This window comes from Prionailurus bengalensis, chromosome B2 (assembly GCF_016509475.1).
Source record: "Prionailurus bengalensis isolate Pbe53 chromosome B2, Fcat_Pben_1.1_paternal_pri, whole genome shotgun sequence".
In the NCBI taxonomy this organism is placed as follows: domain Eukaryota; kingdom Metazoa; phylum Chordata; class Mammalia; order Carnivora; family Felidae; genus Prionailurus; species Prionailurus bengalensis.
In genome coordinates, this window is record NC_057349.1 from 35,274,344 (window position 1) to 35,293,160 (window position 18,817).

General features: G+C 43.5%; 1 pseudogene; it reads right to left on the minus strand.

Moving 5' to 3' along the window:
• Positions 1 to 8,921: 8,921 nt before the first annotated feature.
• Positions 8,922 to 10,451, minus strand: LOC122490454 (annotated as a pseudogene).
• Between the last annotated feature and the right edge of the window lie 8,366 nt (positions 10,452 to 18,817).

The window sequence follows — 18,817 nt, forward strand, 5'->3', positions numbered from 1 at the left end:
TAGGTCAGTAGGAGAAGCGCCTCTGATGACTTTTGAGCAGACACCCGAAAGAAACAAGAGAGGAAACTATTGGATACCTGGAGTGAGAACATTCCAGACTGAAGGAACAACAGGTGCAAAGGCCCTGAGGCTAGAGTGTGCTGGGTGTGTAGGAGGAACTGCAAGGAGGCCAGTGTGGCTGGAGCAGAGGGAGGGAGGACAATGGTGAGAAAGGAAATCAGAAGGATGACAGGAAGCATTTCCAATGTTTGAAGGTCAGGGAGATGAAGGCCAGTGAGGCAGGTGGTGAATGGAGAGTGACGGTCCTGGTGAGAAAAAGCTGTTTGCAGGTCCGGGAGGTATCAGTTGGTCAAAAGCCATGGAGAGGTCTAGCAAGAGAAGGCTGAGCTCAGGACTGGGCGGTGTGGAGACCACCTTAACAGGAACAGACTCGGTGGAGTGGAGGGGGTTCTAGAGAGAATGGGAAGCTGGGACGGGGGAAGCGGGAGGCGGACAGAACGGTGCTTCCGAGGAGTCCTGGTGTGGAGGGGCGCACAGCCTTGTATCTGAGCATCTTAAGCTTTCCTGCACCAGGTAACTCTGAGTTGAGCTGATTCTTGGAACTTCGCTTCCCTCTGCACCTCTTCTGCACACCGTCGCGGGTCTCCCAACCTCCCCACCGCCACCCCAGCTGGGAAGGGGGGATTAGAGCCTGCTGTCAGCCCATGTTTTATTTTTATTATCTGGTACCAGTCAAGACGTGCTTTGTGAGACTAGGGCGGGGATGCACACTGTTAGTCCTCAGTTATCAGGTTGAGGCTCCCCAAATCCCTCATCATCCACCCTTAGAGGACTGGCTGGGAAGGCGAACAGCGCGAAGCAAAAGCTGATGACTGACCGCCATCTGGTGGACATTTTGGGAACTGGTTTGGATCCAAGTCTGTGACGGGGTAGGGTGGTGGGAAGAATTTAATGAGTTTTCCCAGTAGCACCAGGCATTTATTAAGTGTTTGGTAAAAGTGGGCTACTGTCGTTATGCTCCTGGTTTGGAGGAGTGTGGTTAAAATAAATGTGTCCCTTGGGCGCTGGGTGGCTCAGTCGTTCAGCATCTGACTTCAGCTCAGGTCATGATCTCACAGTTTGTGAGTTCGAGTCCCACTTCAGGTAAACAAGAACCCCCTCCTCTGGTAGCCCCCTTCTCTCTCTCTCTCTCTCTCTCTCTCTGTCCCTTGCTCTCTTTCTCTCTCTGCCCCACCCCCCACTTGTGCCCTCTCATTGTCTCTCAAAAAAAAAAAGTGTCCCTTGATTTCACTTACAACATTTTTCTTAATGTTTATTTATTTTGAGAGAAAGAGATTGCAAGTGAGAGAGGGGCTGAGAGGGGGAGAGAGAGAATCCCAAGTAGGCTCAGCATCGTCAGTGCAGAGCCCTACTTGGGGCTTGATCTCAGAACTGTGAAGTCATGACCTGAGCTGAAATCAAAAGTTGGACGCTTAACCAACTGAGCTACCCAGGTACCCCTCACCCCCAACATTTTTTTGAGCGAAAAGCAAATGCTCTAAAAGGAGGTCCCTCTTTTTTATCTTGGTGAAGATAAGACTGCTTCAGGGAACCAAGTAGGACATTGTGTGTACGGTCAGATGATCTAGATTCAAATCCGGCTTTAGCCACTGTGTGACCTTGATCACATCCCTTAAGCACCCTGAGTCTCAGTTTCATCAAACCATAAAATGGGAGCGATAGCGTTAAAGGTACACCAGGCAGTGAATGTAAAGGGCTCTCAGTAAAAGAGAGTTAATAGTAGTGACATAGCAGCTCTCAACGCTGGGGTGTATTGTAAAGCAGTGGTTCTCAGGACACCTGGCTGGCTCAGTCAGAAGAGTGTGGGACTCTTGATCTTGGGGTTTCGGCTTCAAGCCCCATGTTAGCTGTAGAGATTACCCAAAAAGATAAACTTGAAAAAAACATAAAATAAAAAGGTGGTTCTCAACGGGGGGGGGGGGGGCGATTTTGCTCCCCAGGGAACATTTGTCAATGTCTAGAGATATTTTTGGTTGTCACAAGGATAGGGGGGATGCTCCTGGCATCTAATGGGTAGAGGTCACAGATGCTAAACATCCACCAGTGCATGGAACAGCCCCTACAGGATAGAATTATTCTGTCCAAAATGTCAATAGTGCTTAAAATGAAAAAATCCTGGAGCTTTTAAAAATGAGGATTCTTCTTGCCATGTATGGCCCAACACGAGGAATTTCTTTCTGAAAAGTAAGAGAAAAGCAGAGTGATGCATGAAGCTGGAAAGGGATTCTTTTTTTTTTTTTAATTTTTTAAATGTTTTTATTTTTACTTTTGAGACAGAGAGAGACAGAGCATGAGCAGGGGAGGGGCAGGAGGAGAGAGGGGGGAGACACAGAATCTGAAGCAGGCTCCAGGCTCTGAGCTGTCAGCACAGAGCCCGACATGGGGCTTGAACTCATAGAGTGTGAAATCATGACCTGAGCTGAAGTCGGACGCTTAACCGACTGAGCCACCCAGGCGCCCCGGAAAGGGATTCTTTCTACGATTATATGCAGGAGAAAACTGAGGATCTGGATTATTGTGCTCTCCAGCATGGTAGCCAGGCGCCAGCCACGTGTGGCTATTGAAGTCGAAGTTACTTAAAATGGGAAAAAAAATTGTAATTGATCCCTGGGTTGAAATAGCCACGTTCCCAGTGTTTAGTAACTTTGTGACTAGTGGACAGCGCAGATATAGAACATGTCCATCGGCACAGAAAGTTCTACAGGATAAGCACTACTCAAAACAAAACAAAACAAAACAAACAAACAAACAAACAAAACCTCAGCAGAACCAGGCATGGGTGAGACAATCTGCCAGAGAAAAATTAGAAACTAGGGACACGCAGGGAGGAGGGGACCATGAGAAGTAACGGCATATACCGAGACGGCTAAGTAAGAACAAAGGCAGAATATAATTAAAGGCTAAAACAAGTCACAACTACACACATGCACAATAATTGATCCATGCAAACGTCCCTCCCCCAAGAATACTCTTAGGTGCATAAAACTCAAGGACCCTGAAAAGGTAAGCAGAAGCAACAGAAGGCAAGCAGGGAAAAGGGGAGCTATCGCTGGGGAGCACTGTTTATTTATTTCTCTCCTTCCTGGCACAGTTCAGTTTAACTTGCGGTACAAGGTTCTCAGCCCAACAGGCGGCCACGAATCGACAGTACTGATGGAAGAGTGCCTGTGGCGGCCTATTTTAACTGAAATCTTGGGGTCCTTGTAAAGGACATAGGTATACTTGGTGACAAAAGGCAGAGACAAGAAGTGCAGGAGCATACGGGAGATTTGGAAGATCAGGTGGAGGTACATCACCTCCTTGAACTCATCTTTGATGATGCTGTTGACGATCACGATCACGGAGACACTGATGAGCTCATACGCGATGATCCACAAGGCATAGCACAGCAGCCCCACGTAGTTGCTCACGCGGATGCAATAGAGAAGCAACACGCTGAACACGAGGGTGATGGTGGATGAGACGACGTTGATGCTCCTCCTGTGGATCATGACCCAAGATATCAGCTCAGATTTTGTGTCCATGTAGATACTGACTTTGTCCTCGTAGCCAAAGTACGTAGTGTGGTTCAACTCAAAGATGAGGAACTGGAAGGTGTTAAGGAGAGAGAAGATGCCCACCACGAGGGAGAACGTCTTGTTGTTCATTTTATACATGTTTTATCACAGCACCTGCTGCAGGGGAAAAAAAATGGAGATAAATGATACGGTGGTAGAGCTAACCCTAGACAAATTCCTTGAGCCCCCGGATGTAAATGGGAGGGAGCCAAGAGTAAAATTGGTATATGGATAGGCAATGGGCCAGAGGTCAAGGGACATGGGCGTCTGGCCCCTGCTCTGACGTGACTAGCTATAGGCGACCAAGTCACTGGGAATTGAGGGCGTCGTTGGCCCAGGATACCCCTGGGATAGCTCACAGCTCTGCTGTTTCAGAGGTAGCTATTCTTTAAGGGGGCCAAAAGCACACTCCTGTCAGTGCCAGGCTTGTGGGAATTAGGAGGCTCCTGTATCTGGAGTGATGATGAAGGCAGCTCTGGGCTCTTCTCTGGGATATTTGTTTCTGTGAAGTCAGAAAACTGGCATGGCTCCTTGAATGGGGGCCTGGAATGACCCCGGATTTTTTTTTTTTGCTTTTGTTTGTTTGGTCAGTGCAATTGTTCTATTGTAGTGAAATATACATAACATAATTTTTACCACTTTAGCCCTTTGCAGGTGTGCAGTTCAATGGCATTAAGTACATTCACATTGTTGTGCGACCATCACCACCATCCCTCTTCAGGCTTTTATATATTCCCCAAGAAAAAGTCTTGTACGTAGAAAATGCTAACTCCCGATTCCCCTACCCTCAGCCCCTGCTAACCACCAATCTACTTTCTGTCTCTGTGAATTATGCCTACTCCAGGCACCTCATAGAAGTGCAATCATACGCTTTTGTGCCCGGCTTATTTCATTTAGCATATTTTGCTTCTTTTTTAAATTAATTAATTAATTAATTATTTTTAACATTTTAATTTTTTTTTAATGTTTATTTATTATTGAGAGACAGAGAAACAGAGCATGAGCATGGGAGGGGTGGAGAGAGGGAGAGACACAGAATCTGAAGCAGGCTCCAGGCTCCGAGCTGTCAGCCACAGAGCCCCATGCGGGGCTCAAACTCACAAACCACGAGATCATGACCTGAGCTGAAGTCGGACACCCAACCGACTGAGCCACCCAGGCGCCCCTTTAATTAGTTTTTTAAATGTTTATATTTGAGAGAGACAGACAGTGTGCAAGTGGGGGAGGGGCAGAGAGACAGAGACAGAATCCAAAGCAGGCTCCAGGCTCCGAGCTTGGAGTTGTCCGCACAGAGCCTGACGCAGGGCTCAAACTCACGAACCGTGAGATCGTGGCTTGAGCCGAAGTCGGACTCTTAGCCGACTGAGCCACGCAGGCAACTCTAGCATAATGTTTTTCAAGTTCATCCCAAATATTCTTGTACCTTATTCCCCACTATCCTCCCAACTCCGTGTGTCTCCAGAGTTTAGTCCTTGGTACACAAACCTCTTGCTGCACTCCAGGCCCCAGCGGTTTCCCAGGTAGGGTGGGAGAAGCTTTGTGCTGGCTGGTGGAGAACTGCGCTGATCCTTCCCTGCCCCTGCCAAGCAAACCTCCCATTGTCCCTGCCCACAGAACAGCTTCCAGAGGGCTACTCTCTTGCATCATTCAAAAAGAAGGCCCCAAGCCACACAGGTGTCTTCCCTTGGTTTAAGACTGTTTTGCAGATTTCAAGGCTTGTCTTTGTAAATCCCCTTGGTTCTTTGTCCGTGCTGCCCCAGCCTTGGGCTTAGCCTTTAACGCTGTCCCACGGTCACCATGAAAACTGCCTGACTTCCCTTTCTGCCTCCTGTCCTGTTCCTCTGGCCCATTTTAGTCATTCAGCATTCACTCAGCAAACACGTACTGAGCATTAACTATGTGCTGGATACTGAGCTTGGCACAGGTAAACATTCTAGTGAGGAAGCTAGACAAAAACAAAACAAAATGTGAATAAAATGTTTTTGATCTTTTTAAGGAAAACTTACGATGCGTTGTGATAAATGCCACAGAGGAGGTGCTCCAACGTCCTCAACATGTAGCAAGATCTAATCCAGAATCACTCTAATGTACACCAGAAACAAATATAACACCCTGTGTTAATTAACTGCAATTAAAATAAACTTAAAAAAAAAATCTAATCCAGAATGAATATCAGGGGAGGCTTTCTTTCTTCTTTTTTTTAAATTTTGTTTTGAGAGCACAAGTGGGGGAGGGGCGGAGAGAGAGGGGACAGAGGATCTGAAGAGGGCTCTGTGCTGACAGCAGCAAGCCTCCTGAGGGACTAAAACCCATGAACCATCGTGACCTGAGCCGAAGTCGGAAGCTTAACCGGTGCTCCAGGGGAGGCTTTCTGAAGGAGGCAATCATGGAACTTGTGTCTTAGAGGATATGGCCAATAACTGGATGGGAAAGGGAGGGACTTCACCTCTGGCAAAGTGGACAACATCCAGGTAGGCATGACAGGCAAAAACCATTTGGGAAATAGCAAGTCTGATGTGGCTTGAGTAGAGAGGTAGGTTACAGGAGATGGTAGGGTCAGAAAAGGAGAGGACTTACCTGCCACGTCCAAGTTTCTCTGGAAGGCAATGAAGGAGACTCGGAAGGGCCTTAAGGATGTGTGTGTGTGTGTGTGTGTGTGTGTTGATCTGATTTGCATTAAAAATTTTTTTTTTTCTTTTTCAACGTTTTATTTATTTTTGAGACAGAGAGAGACAGAGCATGAACGGGCGAGGGGCAGAGAGAGAGGGAGACACAGAATCGGAAACAGGCTCCAGGCTCTGAGCCATCAGCCCAGAGCCTGACGCGGGGCTCGAACTTGCGTACCGAGAGATCGTGACCTGGCTGAAGTCGGACGCTTAACCGACTGCACCACCCAGGCGCCCCTGATTTGCATTTTAGAAAAACATTTCTTGGGGCACCTGGGTGGCTCAGTCAGTTGAGCATCTGACTTTGGCTCAGGTCATGATCTCGTGGTTCATGGGTTTGAGGCCCACATCGTGCTCACTGCTATCAGCCTGTCAGTGCAGAGCCTGCTTCAGATCCTCTGTCCCCCTCTCTCTGCACACACCCTCCCCCTGCTTGCACCTCCCAATAAATAAATAAATAAATATTAAAAAAAAAAGAAAAACCTTTCTTGCTGGTATGCGGACCATGGGTCAGAAAGGAGGCAAGAGTAGAGGCAGGCAGAGAAGTTGACAGGTTTAAAGGCAATGGTGAAGCAAGGCAACATGAGGTGTTAGGGGGTTGCATTTGGGGTCTGGGGCTGTGGGAGGAGTCTGGGATTAGCACCGGGGTCAAGGGTGGCCCATTCACTGAGGTGGGAAGCACACTTAGAATGGGGGTGGGAAAGATGAAGAGAAGAACAGCTTGGGAAATGGTGGGTTTGAGCTCCCCTGGGATATCCAAATAGATATGTCTGTTATGAAGTCACCTCCATCAGCCTGGAACTCGGAAAGAATCTGAGTGTTTCTGAAATACAGCGTTGCTGGATACAGGATTCTTGGTTAATAGTGTTTAGAAGGGGGTGTATTCTGAATACATTATCACCACCAGTTGGCCTCCATTGTTTCTGCTAAGAAATCAGCCGTTAATCTTGAGATTCCTTATAAGTGTTGAGTCATTCTTCTCTTGTTTTCAAGATTTTCTTCTTGGGGTGCCTGGGTGGCTCAGTCAGTTGAGCATCTGACTTTGGCTCAAGTCATGATCTCATGGTTTGGGAATTCAAGCCCCACATGGGGCTCTCTCCTGTCAGCACAGAGCCTGCTTTGGATCCTGGATCCTCTGTCTTCCTCTCTCTCTGCCCCTCCCCAGCTCATTCTCTCTCTCTCAAAAATCAACATTAAAAAAAAAAAAAGATTTTCTTCTTGTCTTTGACTTGAGCATTTACTATGCAGGGTCTATGGATCTCTTTGAATTTATCCTAATTGGAATTTTTTGAGCTTCCCGGATGTGTACGTTAGCGTTTTTCAATAAATTTGGGAAGTTTTCAGGCATTATTTCTTCAGATATTTTTTCTGTTCTTTTCCCTCTCTTCTCTCCTTCTAATACCCCCACTATGCATACGTTGCTTCTTGTTAGTATGCTTCTCATGTTTCTCTGAGGCTCTGTTATTTTTCTTCACATTTTTCCTCTCAGTTCTTCAGATCGCATAATCTCTAGCATCTATCTTCAAGCTCATTAATTTTTTTTTTCTTCTGCCAGTTAAAATCTGCTGAACCTCTCTAGTGATTTTTTTCACTTCAGCTATTGGACTCGTCAGCTCTAGAATTTCCATTCAGTTCTTTTTTTTTTATAACTTATTTCTCTTTTATTCATATTTATTGATATTCTGTGTTTGATGTGACATCCTTTACTCCTTTTATCACTGTTTCCTTTAGTTCTTTAAATACATATGTGTTTAATGTTTATTTTTGAGAGAGAGAGAGAGAGAGAGAGAGAGAGAGTAAGCAGGGTAGGGGCAGAGAGAGAGGGAGACACAGAATCGGGAGGGAGACACAAATAAATGTGGCTATTGTTGAAAGTACTGCTATAAACATCGGGGTACCTGTGCCCCTATGAATCAGCACTCCTGTATCGCTTGGATAAATTCCTAGTGGTGCTATTGCTAGGTCATAGGGTAGTTCTATTTTTAATTTTTTGAGGAACCTCCACACTGTTTTCCAAAGCAGCTGCGCCAGTTTGCACTCCTACAAACAGTATGAGAAGGTTCCCGTTTCTCCACATCTTCGCCAACATCTGTTGTTTCCTGACTTGTTAATATTAGCCACTCTGACCGGTGTGAGGTGGCATCTCAGTGTGGTTTTGATTTGTATTTCCCTGATGATGATTGACGTGGAGCGTAGTTTCACGTGTCTGTTGGCCATCTGGAAGTCTTCTTTGGAAAAGTGTCTATTTATGTCTTCTGCCCATTTCTTTACTGGGTTATTTGTTTCTCAGATATTGAGTTCGGTAAATTATTATTATTATTTTTAATTTTTAACAGTGGCTTTATTAGGTGAACGCTTGAAAGCATTCAACATTAAATTCAATGTACTTCACGTTAAAATTTTTTTTTAACGTTTATTTATTTTCGAGACAGAGAGAGGCAGAGCATGAATGGGGGGGGGGCAGAGAGAGAGAGGGAGACACAGAATCTGAAACGGGCTCCAGGCTCTGAGCTGTGGGCACAGAGCCCGACGCGGGGCTCGAACTCATGGACTGCGAGATCATGACCTGGGCCAAAGTCGGACGCTTAACCGACTGAGCCACCCAGGCGCCCCAGTTTACTTCACGTTAATGTTTGCAAATACATTATTAGCAATTCTTAAATATTTCAAATCAACTCACTTAAGTATAGAAGGCTTGCTCGTAGGTCTTCTGAGGTGACAAGACGACTGAAAGGAGCCTTGGACTTGAGTCCAGATCTCTAACCAACGATCACCGTGTCATCACTGGTGAACTCATATGAGGGAACTTCAAGACTGAGAGGTGCAGGCTCCTTCCTGATCCCGCCAGAAGCATCATAGTGTGACCCATGGCAAGGGCAGTAATCACCAAAATCTCCTGCATTTGCAATGGGTACACAACCAAGATGAACGCAAACACCTATCAGGATAACCCGTTCAGGTTTTTCTTTACTCGATCTAAATCATGCTGCAGGTCCCCCAACTGGGACACTTCAACTGCGGCTTCCTGCTCAGTTTCCTTCCTGGTTCTATGACGCACAAACAGCGGTTTTCCTCTCCACTGGGAAGCCATGTTCTTGCCTTCTGGAATATCGGAGAGCTTGATTTCGATTTTCCACACGGCCAACACGTGAGCAGAAGCACTCATGCTGGAAACAAACTGGGAGACGACATTCTTGACAGCATATGCGACACCTATACTCGTTGTTGCGGTTATCAAATAGGAGAAACCTTTTCTAGCCTCACTGCTCTCTTTTGAAGACTTTGTACCATCTGACACTTCGGTGCGTCGATAGTCAGACAAGTCAGGCACTCTGATGTCTGTGTGGGGATAACGGACAGAAGCAGGGACATTGAGGCCCACGGAGGCGACTCCTGGCACAGGAAGGGCCGCCTCACGTCCGGCACTGGCGGCCCCAGGGTGGCGGGCACCGAAGCCTGCACCAGAGGCCGCCACCCCGCCGGACGTGGCCCATAGGACGGCGCGACATGGCGACAGCTGCTCCGAACGCCGAGCCGGTCGGTCACAGGCGAGTTTGGTAAATTCTTTATAGATTTTGGATACTAACCCTTTGTACGATAGATCATTTGCAAATTATTTTCTCTCATTCCGTTGGCTGCCTTTTAGTTTTGTTGTTTTTTTTTAAATTTTTTTTTAACGTTTTATTTATTTTTGAGGCAGAGAGAGACAGAGCATGAACGGGGAGGGTCAGAGAGAGAGAGGGAGACACAGAATCTGAAATAGGCTCCAGGCTCTGAGCGGTCAGCACAGAGCCTGACGCGGGGCTCGAACTCACGGACCGCGAGATCATGACCTGAGCCGAAGTCAGACGCTTGACTGAACTACCCAGGCACCCCCAGTTTTGTTGTTTCTTTGCAGTGCAGAAGTTGTTTATATTGAGGAGGTTCCAATAGTTCACTTTTGCTTTTACTTCCCTTGCCTTCAGAGACGTGTTGAGCAAGAAATTGCTGCGGCTGAGGTCAAAGAGGTGGTTGCCTGTTTTCTTCTCTTGGGTTTTGATGGTTTCCTGTCTCACATTTAGGTCTTTCATCCATTTTGAGTTTATTTTTGTGTGCGGTGTAAGACATGGTGGAAAGTGGACATTGTAGACAATATACTGTAGCAACTCTGGGTAATGGGATACCCCATCCCTCCCCTAGGCTTGTTATTTGCTTGTTTACTTGTTTAGTGACTGGCTGGATTACTTTGGTAAACTGTATTCTCCCCTGCACCCCAATATCCCACAGTGTGAAGCTTCTGGTATTGTTTGTCAGGGAGGTGCAGCTTAGGGTATGCCCACAGTCACTCTAGGATGACAATGGTTTTGGAAGTGCTGTCTTTCCTCTTTCTCCAACCATGCCTTAGTTGTTAAAATTCACTAATCTCTGGCTGATTGCTCTATTGTTTTCAATAATGCCCTAGGGCATAAATTGCTCTACAGACTAATCCAATAAAATTTGGGCTCCTTTGAAGGAATAGTTTCAGAAGTCAGTGTTTGAGGGTGTGTGGGGGGGAAAAAAAGAAGCCAGTGTTTGATATTTTTTCTGACCCTAGGAGGGTTTCTCTTAGTTCTTTCTTTCTTTTTTATTTTTCTAATTGGGTTGCTTGTTTTATTTTTTAAAGTTTATTCATTTATTTTGAGAGAGCATGCTCTCTCTCTCTCTCTCTCTCTCACACACACACACACACACACACACACACACACATTCGTGCACCATGAAGGGGGAGGGGCAGAGAGAGTCCTAAGCAGGCTCCAGCTGTCAGCACAGAGCCCGGAGCCCAATGCAGGGCTTATCTCATGAACTGAGATAATGACCTGAGCTGAAATCAAACATCGGACGTTTAACCAACTGAGCCACCCAGGTGTCCCCTCCTAGTTATTTCTTTCTCCGGTTCTCTCCTGAAAACTAGCTGGCCTAAAGTTTAGCCTCTATCTTCATTGGAGCTACACATCTCCTATCAATTGCCTTTTGCCACAACCTTCACTGTTTTTTGGGTTTTTTTTAAATTGTTTTTTTGTTTTTTTAATGTTTAATTTGAGAGAGAGAGAGAGACAGAGTCTGAGCAGGGAGTGGCAGAGAGAGAGGGAGACACAGAATCCAAAGCAGGCTTCAGGCTCTGAGCTGTCAGTACAGAGCCCGACGCGGGGCTCGAACTCACAGACTGTGAGATCATGACCTGAGCCGAAGTCGGACGCTTAACTGACTGAGCCACCCAGGTGCCCCCAACCTTCACTGTTTTTAAAGAATGTCTTTAGGTTTGAACTTCTCTATGCTCTATTGGAAATGAATCCAGTTCCTTTGGGAAGAGATTGTGAACAATCTGTTTTATGGCTTACTTCTCTCCTGTCCCGGCCAAAATCTCTGAGCCACGGCTTTGGAACTGTGAGTGAGGACAATTATATGTTTCTGTCTTAGGGACACGCCTGCATTAGGAACTGAATGCTCTGTTGGGGGGTGGGGGGAAGAGAGCTGGATAAACAACATGTATACACATACAGTGGGATATTACTCAGCCTTAAAAAGGAAGAAAATTTTGATCCATGCTACAACATGGATGAACTTTGAGGATGGTATACTAAGTGAAATTAACCACTCAAAAAAAAAGACAAAGGCTTTTTTATTCCATTTACATGAGATAGCTAGAGTAGTCAATTCATAAAGACAGAAAACAGAATGTTGGTTGCCAGGGGGTGAGGGGAGAGGCCGAGGAGCTGTTGTTTAATGGTTCTAGAGTTTCCGTTTTGCAAGATAAAAAGAGTGCTGGAGATCTGTTGTACAACAATGTGAATGTACTTAACATTATTAAACTCGGCACTTAAAAATGGTTATGATGGGAGGTGCCTGGGTGGCTCAGTTGGTTTAACATTTGACTCTTGATTTCAGCTCAGGTCATGATCTCACAGTTCATGAGTTCAAGCCCCACATCAGTCTCTGTGCTGATGGTGTGGACCCTGCTTGGGATTCTCTTTCTCTCCCTCTCTATCTGCCTGTCCCCCCCACCCCCCACTTGTGTGCGTGCATTTCTTTCTCTATCAAGATAAATAAATAAACATTTCAAAAAATGTTTTTTTTTACTTTTGAGAGAGAGAGAGAGAGAGAGAGAGAGAGCTTGAGTGGGGGAGAAGGAGAGAGGAGAACAGAGGATCCGAAGTGGGCTCTGGCCGACAGCAGTGAGCCTGATGTGGGTCTCGAACCCATGAACCATGAGATGATGACCTAAGCTGAAGTTGGATGCTCAACTGATTGAGCCACCCAGGAACCTCTAAATAAATAAACTTCTAACAAATGGTTATGATGGCAAATTTTATGTTATGTGTATTTCACTATAATTTAAAAATTTTAAATTACTTAAATTTTTAAAAATGAAAGTGAAATAATCTTTTTCAGACATAAAAAAAAGCTGAAAGGATTAATCATCAGCAGACCTGCACTACAAGAAATGTTAAAGGAAGTCCTTCTGGCAGAAGAAAAATGATACCCAGTAGAAATCTGGATCTATACAAAGGAACAAATAACCCTGGAAATGGTAACAACATAGGTAAATATAAAAATTAAAAAAAGATATTTTTCTTGTTATTTAAAGCTCTTTGAAAGATAATTTAAGGAAAGATAATAACAATATATGAGGAGGTTTATAAAAGTCAAATGTATGATAACAATAGCACAAATAGGAGAGGAAAATTGGAAGTATACTGTTCTAAGATTCTTTTTTAAAAATTTTTTTTTTCAACGTTTATTTATTTTTGGGACAGAGAGAGACAGAGCATGAACGGGGGAGGGGCAGAGAGAGAGGGAGACACAGAATCAGAAGCAGGCTCCAGGCTCTGAGCCATCAGCCCAGAGCCCAACGCGGGGCTCGAACTCCCGGACCGCGAGATCGTGACCTGGCTGAAGTCGGACGCTTAACCGACTGCGCCACCCAGGTGCCCCTGTTCTAAGATTCTTATACTACATGTGAAGTAGCATGATATCACCTGAAGGGAGTTGTGCTAAGTTAAAGCTGTATACCATAAACTCTAAAGCAGCCACTAAAATACACAACAAAGAATTACATATCTATAATAAGTTGGCAAAGGAGACAAAATGAAACCATAGAAATATCAAATTAATCCAAAAGGAGGTTAAAAAAAAAAGAGGAAAAAGAAAAGAGAAAAGGTGTGATGAATAGAAAACAAGTAACAAGATGGCTACTAGATGTAAATGATCTGAATACTCCAACAAAAAAGCAGAAGTTGTTAGATTGGATAAAAAAGGAAGACACAGGAACACCTGGCTGGTTCAGTCACTAGAACATGCAACTCTTGATTGCAGGGCCGTGAGTTCAAGCCTTCTGTTGAGGGTAGAGTTTACTTAAAAAAATTAAAAAAAAAATTTTTTTTGGTGGGGGGCACCTGGGTGGCTCAGTCTATTAAGCAGCTGACTTCAGCTCAGGTCATGATCTCACGGTTTGTGAGTTCAAGCCCTGCATCGGGCTCTGTGCTGACAACTCAGGGCCTGAGACCTGCTTCAGATTCTGTGTCTCCCTCTCTCTCTCTGCCTGCTCCCTGCTCACATTCTGTCTCTCTCTCAAAAATAAATAAATATTTAAAAAAATTTTTAAAAATGTTTATTTATTTTTGAGACAGAGTGTGAGCAGGGGAGGAGCAGAGAGAGAGGGAGACACGGAATCTAAAGCAGGTTCCAGGCCCTGAGCTGTCAGCACAGAGCCCGACACAGGCCTCAAACTCACAGACCGTGAGATCGTGACCTGAGCTGAAGTCAGACACTCAACCGACTGAGCCACCAGGCGCCCCCCAAATTTTTTTTTAAAAAAGGAAGACCCAACTAGTTATTGCCTATAATAAACATACTTCATACATAAAGACATAAATTGACTAAAAATAAAAAGATGGGAAAAGATATACCATGTCAACACAAATTAAAAGAATATTAGAGTGGCTGCATTAATATCATATAAAGAAAACTTCAGGGCAAACAGTAATCTCAGGGATAAAGAAAGTCATTTCATGATGATAAAAGGGTCAATTCATCAGAAGGATATAACAATTCTAAACATTTATGTATCCACTAATAGAATTTCAAGATACATGAAGCAAAAACTGATACAATTATAAAGAGAAATGGACAAATCCACAATTATAATCAGAGATTTCAATGCATCGCTTTCAGTAATTGATAGAACAAGTAGACAGAAAATTAGAAAATATATTAAAAGATTTGAATAATGCTATCAACCAACTTGATCTACTTGACGTTTGGAGAACAGTGCACCCAACGATAGCGGAATAAATATTCTTTCCAAAAGCACATGGAACATATATCAAGATATAACATATTCTGGACCATAAAACTATTTTCAATAAATTTAAAATGATTCATATAATAAATTTTTGTTCTCTAATTATACTGAAATAAGTTAGAAATTAATAACGGAAAGCTTTCTGGAAAATCCCCAAGTATTGAAACAAAGTAGCACATTTATAAATAACCCATAGATCAAAGAAAAAATCAAAAGGATATTAGAGAGTGTTTTTAACTGGCTAAAAATGAAACACAACATATCAAAATTTGTATGAAGCCATTCAAGTAGCACTTAGGGGAAACTTTATAGTACTAAGTGGCTATATTAGAAAATAAGTAAAGTTGGGGCGCCTGGGTAGCTCAGTCAGTTGAGTGTCCGACTTGATTTTGGCTCAGGTCATGATCTCAGGGTTTGTGGGATTTAGCCCTGTGTCAGGTTCTGTGCAGACAATGCAGGGCTTGCTTGAGATTCTTTCTCCTCTCTCCCTGCCCCTCCAGTGCACGTGCACACACACACACACACACACACACACACACACACACTTTCTCTCTCTCTCAAAATAAATAAGTAAACTTTATTATTTTTTTTCAATGTTTATTTTTGGGACAGAGAGAGACAGAGCATGAATGGGGGAGGGGCAGAGAGAGAGGGAGACACAGAATCGGAAACAGGCTCCAGGCTCTGAGCCATCAGCCCAGAGCCTGATGCGGGGCTCGAACTCACGGACCGCGAGATCGTGACCTGGCTGAAGTCGGATGCTTAACCGACTGCGCCACCCAGGCGCCCCATAAATAAGTAAACTTTAAATCTTAAAAAAAAAAAAAGAAAACCATATGGTCTTCAATGACCTCAGCTTCTACCTTAAGAAGATATAGTAAGAAGAACAAATTAAACTCAAAGTAGAAGAAAGAGAATAATAAAGATCAGAGTAGAAATCAATGGGACGTAAGACAGGAAAAAGAAGAGATAAAATCAATGAAACCAAAAGCTGATTTTATTAAAAACTTAAAAATGTCTAGTCGGGCTGATCAGAAAAAGAGAGAAAACACAGATTAATATCAGGAATGAGATCAATGACCTCACTACACATTCTACAGATGTTACAAGGATAATAAGGGGATATTGTGAACAGCTTTATGGTAATAAACTTTACAGTTTAGATAAAACAGACAAATTTCTTAAAAGACACAAACTACTAAGGCTTACTCAAGAAGAAATAGATAACCTCAGTAGTCCTATATCTGTTTTTTGTTTTGTTTTGTTTTGTTTTTTAGTTGAATTTGTAGTTTAATACTTCCCACAAAGAAAATTCCAGGTCCTGGGTAACCTGGGTGGTTCAGTTGGTTAAGCATCTGACTTCAGCTCAGGTCATGATCTCACAGTTCATGAGTTTGAGCCCTGCGTCAGGTGAGCTCGAGCCCCACTTTGGTTGAGCCCTGCTTTGGGTGAGCCCTGCTTCTCTCTCTCTCTCTTTCTCTCTCTCTTTCTCTCTGCCCCTCATGGGATTTTCCCTCTTTCCCTCTCTCGCTGCCCCTTGCTCATTTGCACCCTCTCTCTAAATGAAAGAAAGAAAGAAGGAAAGAAAGAAAGAAAGAAAGAAAGAAAGAAAGAAAGAGAAAATTCTAGGTCCAGATAACTTCATTGCTGAATCCCACCAAACATTTAAGGAAGAAATAAATACCAGTGTACATAAACTCTTAAGGAAAATTGAAAAGGAAGAAATACTTCTTTCTATGAAGCAAGTATTACTCTAATATCAAAACCTGATGAAGACATTATAAGAAAACTACAGACAAACATCTCCTATGAACATGGATGCAAAAATTCTAAACAAAATTGAACAAATCTAATCCCACAGTATATAAAAAAGGTGATACACCATGACCAAGTAGAGTTTATTCCAGGAATATCATGTTTGGCTTAATGTTTGAAAATAATATGAAAGTAATTTACCATATTAACAATCTGAAAAATAAAGACCATATGATCATGTCATGTAGAAAGAAACATTTGACAACATGAAGCGTTTGTTACTGATTTTAAAAAAACCTAAGCAAACCTGGAATAGAAGGGAACTTCCTCAACATGATATAGGACATCTATGAAGAATCTACAACTAACACCATTATTAACAGAGAAAGACTGAGTGCTTTCCCTCTAAAATCAGGAACAAGACAATAATGTCCTTTCTCAGGGTGCCTGGCTGGCTCAGTTGGTGGAACATGCAACTCTTGATCTCAGGGTTGTGGGTTCAAGCCTCATGTCTGGTGTAGAGATTACTTAAAAAATAAAATCTTAAAGAAAATAATGTCCCGTCTCTGCTTCTACTCAACATTGCCCTGGAAGTGCTAGCCAGCCCTGTAAGGCAAGAAGAGAGAGAAGTAGGGGTGCCTGGGTGGCGCAGTCGGTTAAGCGTCCGACCTCAGCTCAGGTCACGATCTCGCGGTCCGCGAGTTCGAGCCCCGCGTCGGGCTCTGGGCTGATGGCTCGGAGCCTGGAGCCTGCTTCCGATTCTGTGTCTCCCTCTCTCTCTGCCCCTCCCCCGTTCATGCTCTGTCTCTCTCTGTCCCAAAAATAAATAAACGTTGAAAAAAAATTTAAAAAAGAAGTGGGAGAAGTAAAACTGTCATTATTTGCAGACCATATGATCGAGTATACAGAAGATCCACAAAAACATTACTTTACCTAATACATGAGTTTAACAGTGTTGCAGGATAAAAAAAAATCAATAGGCAAAAAAATTATTATTTAAAAAAAAAATTTTTTTTCAACGTTTTTATTTATTTTTGGGACAGAGAGAGACAGAGCATGAACGGGGGAGGGGCAGAGAGAGAGGGAGGCACAGAATCGGAAACAGGCTCCAGGCTCCGAGCCATCAGCCCAGAGCCCGACGCGGGGCTCGAACTCCCGGACCGCGAGATCGTGACCTGGCTGAAGTCGGACGCTTCACCGACTGCGCCACCCAGGCGCCCCAGCAAAAAAATTATTTTTATATCCTAACAACGAACAACCAGAAATGAAATTTAAGAAATAATACCATTTACAACAGCATAAAATATACACAATTCTTAGAGATAAATCTAACAAAAGATGTGAAAGACTCATGCATTGAAACCACAAAGCATTGCTGAGAGAAATTAAAGAAAAGTGAATGAAGAGAGATACTGTTCTCAGGGGTTAGAAGACTCAATATTATTCAGATGTCAGTTCTCCCCAATTTGATGTATAGATTTAATGTAATCCCAATCAAATCCCCAGCAGGCATTTTTTAAAATAAAAATTTTAGGGTGATTCTAAGTTCATGGAAATGCCAAGGACCTAGAACGGCCAAAACAATTTTGCAAAATAATACAGATGGAGGAATGTGATTTAAAGACTTATAAAACTGCCATAATCAAGGCAGGATGACATTGGCATAAAGATAGACAAATAGATGAATGGAATAAAATAGGGTCCAGAAGTAGGTGTGTGTGTATATATAAAGTCAATTCAGTAGAGAAAGGATAACCTATTCAACAATTAGTATTAGAACAATTAGACATCCAGGAGCAAAAAAGGGAACTTTGATCTATTTCTCTTGCCATATATAAAAAAATATATCTCAAAAGAGATTATAGGGGCGCCTGGCTGGCTCAGTTGGTAGAGTCTGCAGATCTCAGGGTTATAATTTTGAGTCCTGCGTTGAGTGTAGAGATTGTTTAAAAATAAAATCTTTAAAAGAGAGAGAGAGAGATTATATATCTAAGTGTGAAAGCTAAAATTTCTAGAGGAAAACATAAGAGAAAACCATTATGATCCTGAGGTAAGCAAAGATTTCCTATATATGATAACCAAAAATGTGAGCCATAAAGGAACAAATTGATAAATTGGACTTCTTTGAAATTAAAAATCTCTGCTCTTTAGGGCACCTGGGTGGCTCAGTCAGTTGAGCATCAGAATCTTGGTTTTGGCTCATGTCATGATCCCAGGGTTGTGGGATCAAGCCCCGCCCTGGGCTCCATGCTGAGTGTAGAGCCTGCTCGAGATTCTCTCTCTCTCTCTCTCTCTCTCCCTCTCTCTCTCTCTCTCTCTCCCTCTCTCCCTCCTTCCCTCCCTCTTTCTTTCTCTCTCTCCCTCTGCACCCCCCCCCCATATTTGTGCTTGCTCTCTCTCTCTAAAATTCAATTCAATTCAATTCAGTTAAAAAATTGAAAATCTCTGCTCTTTAAAAG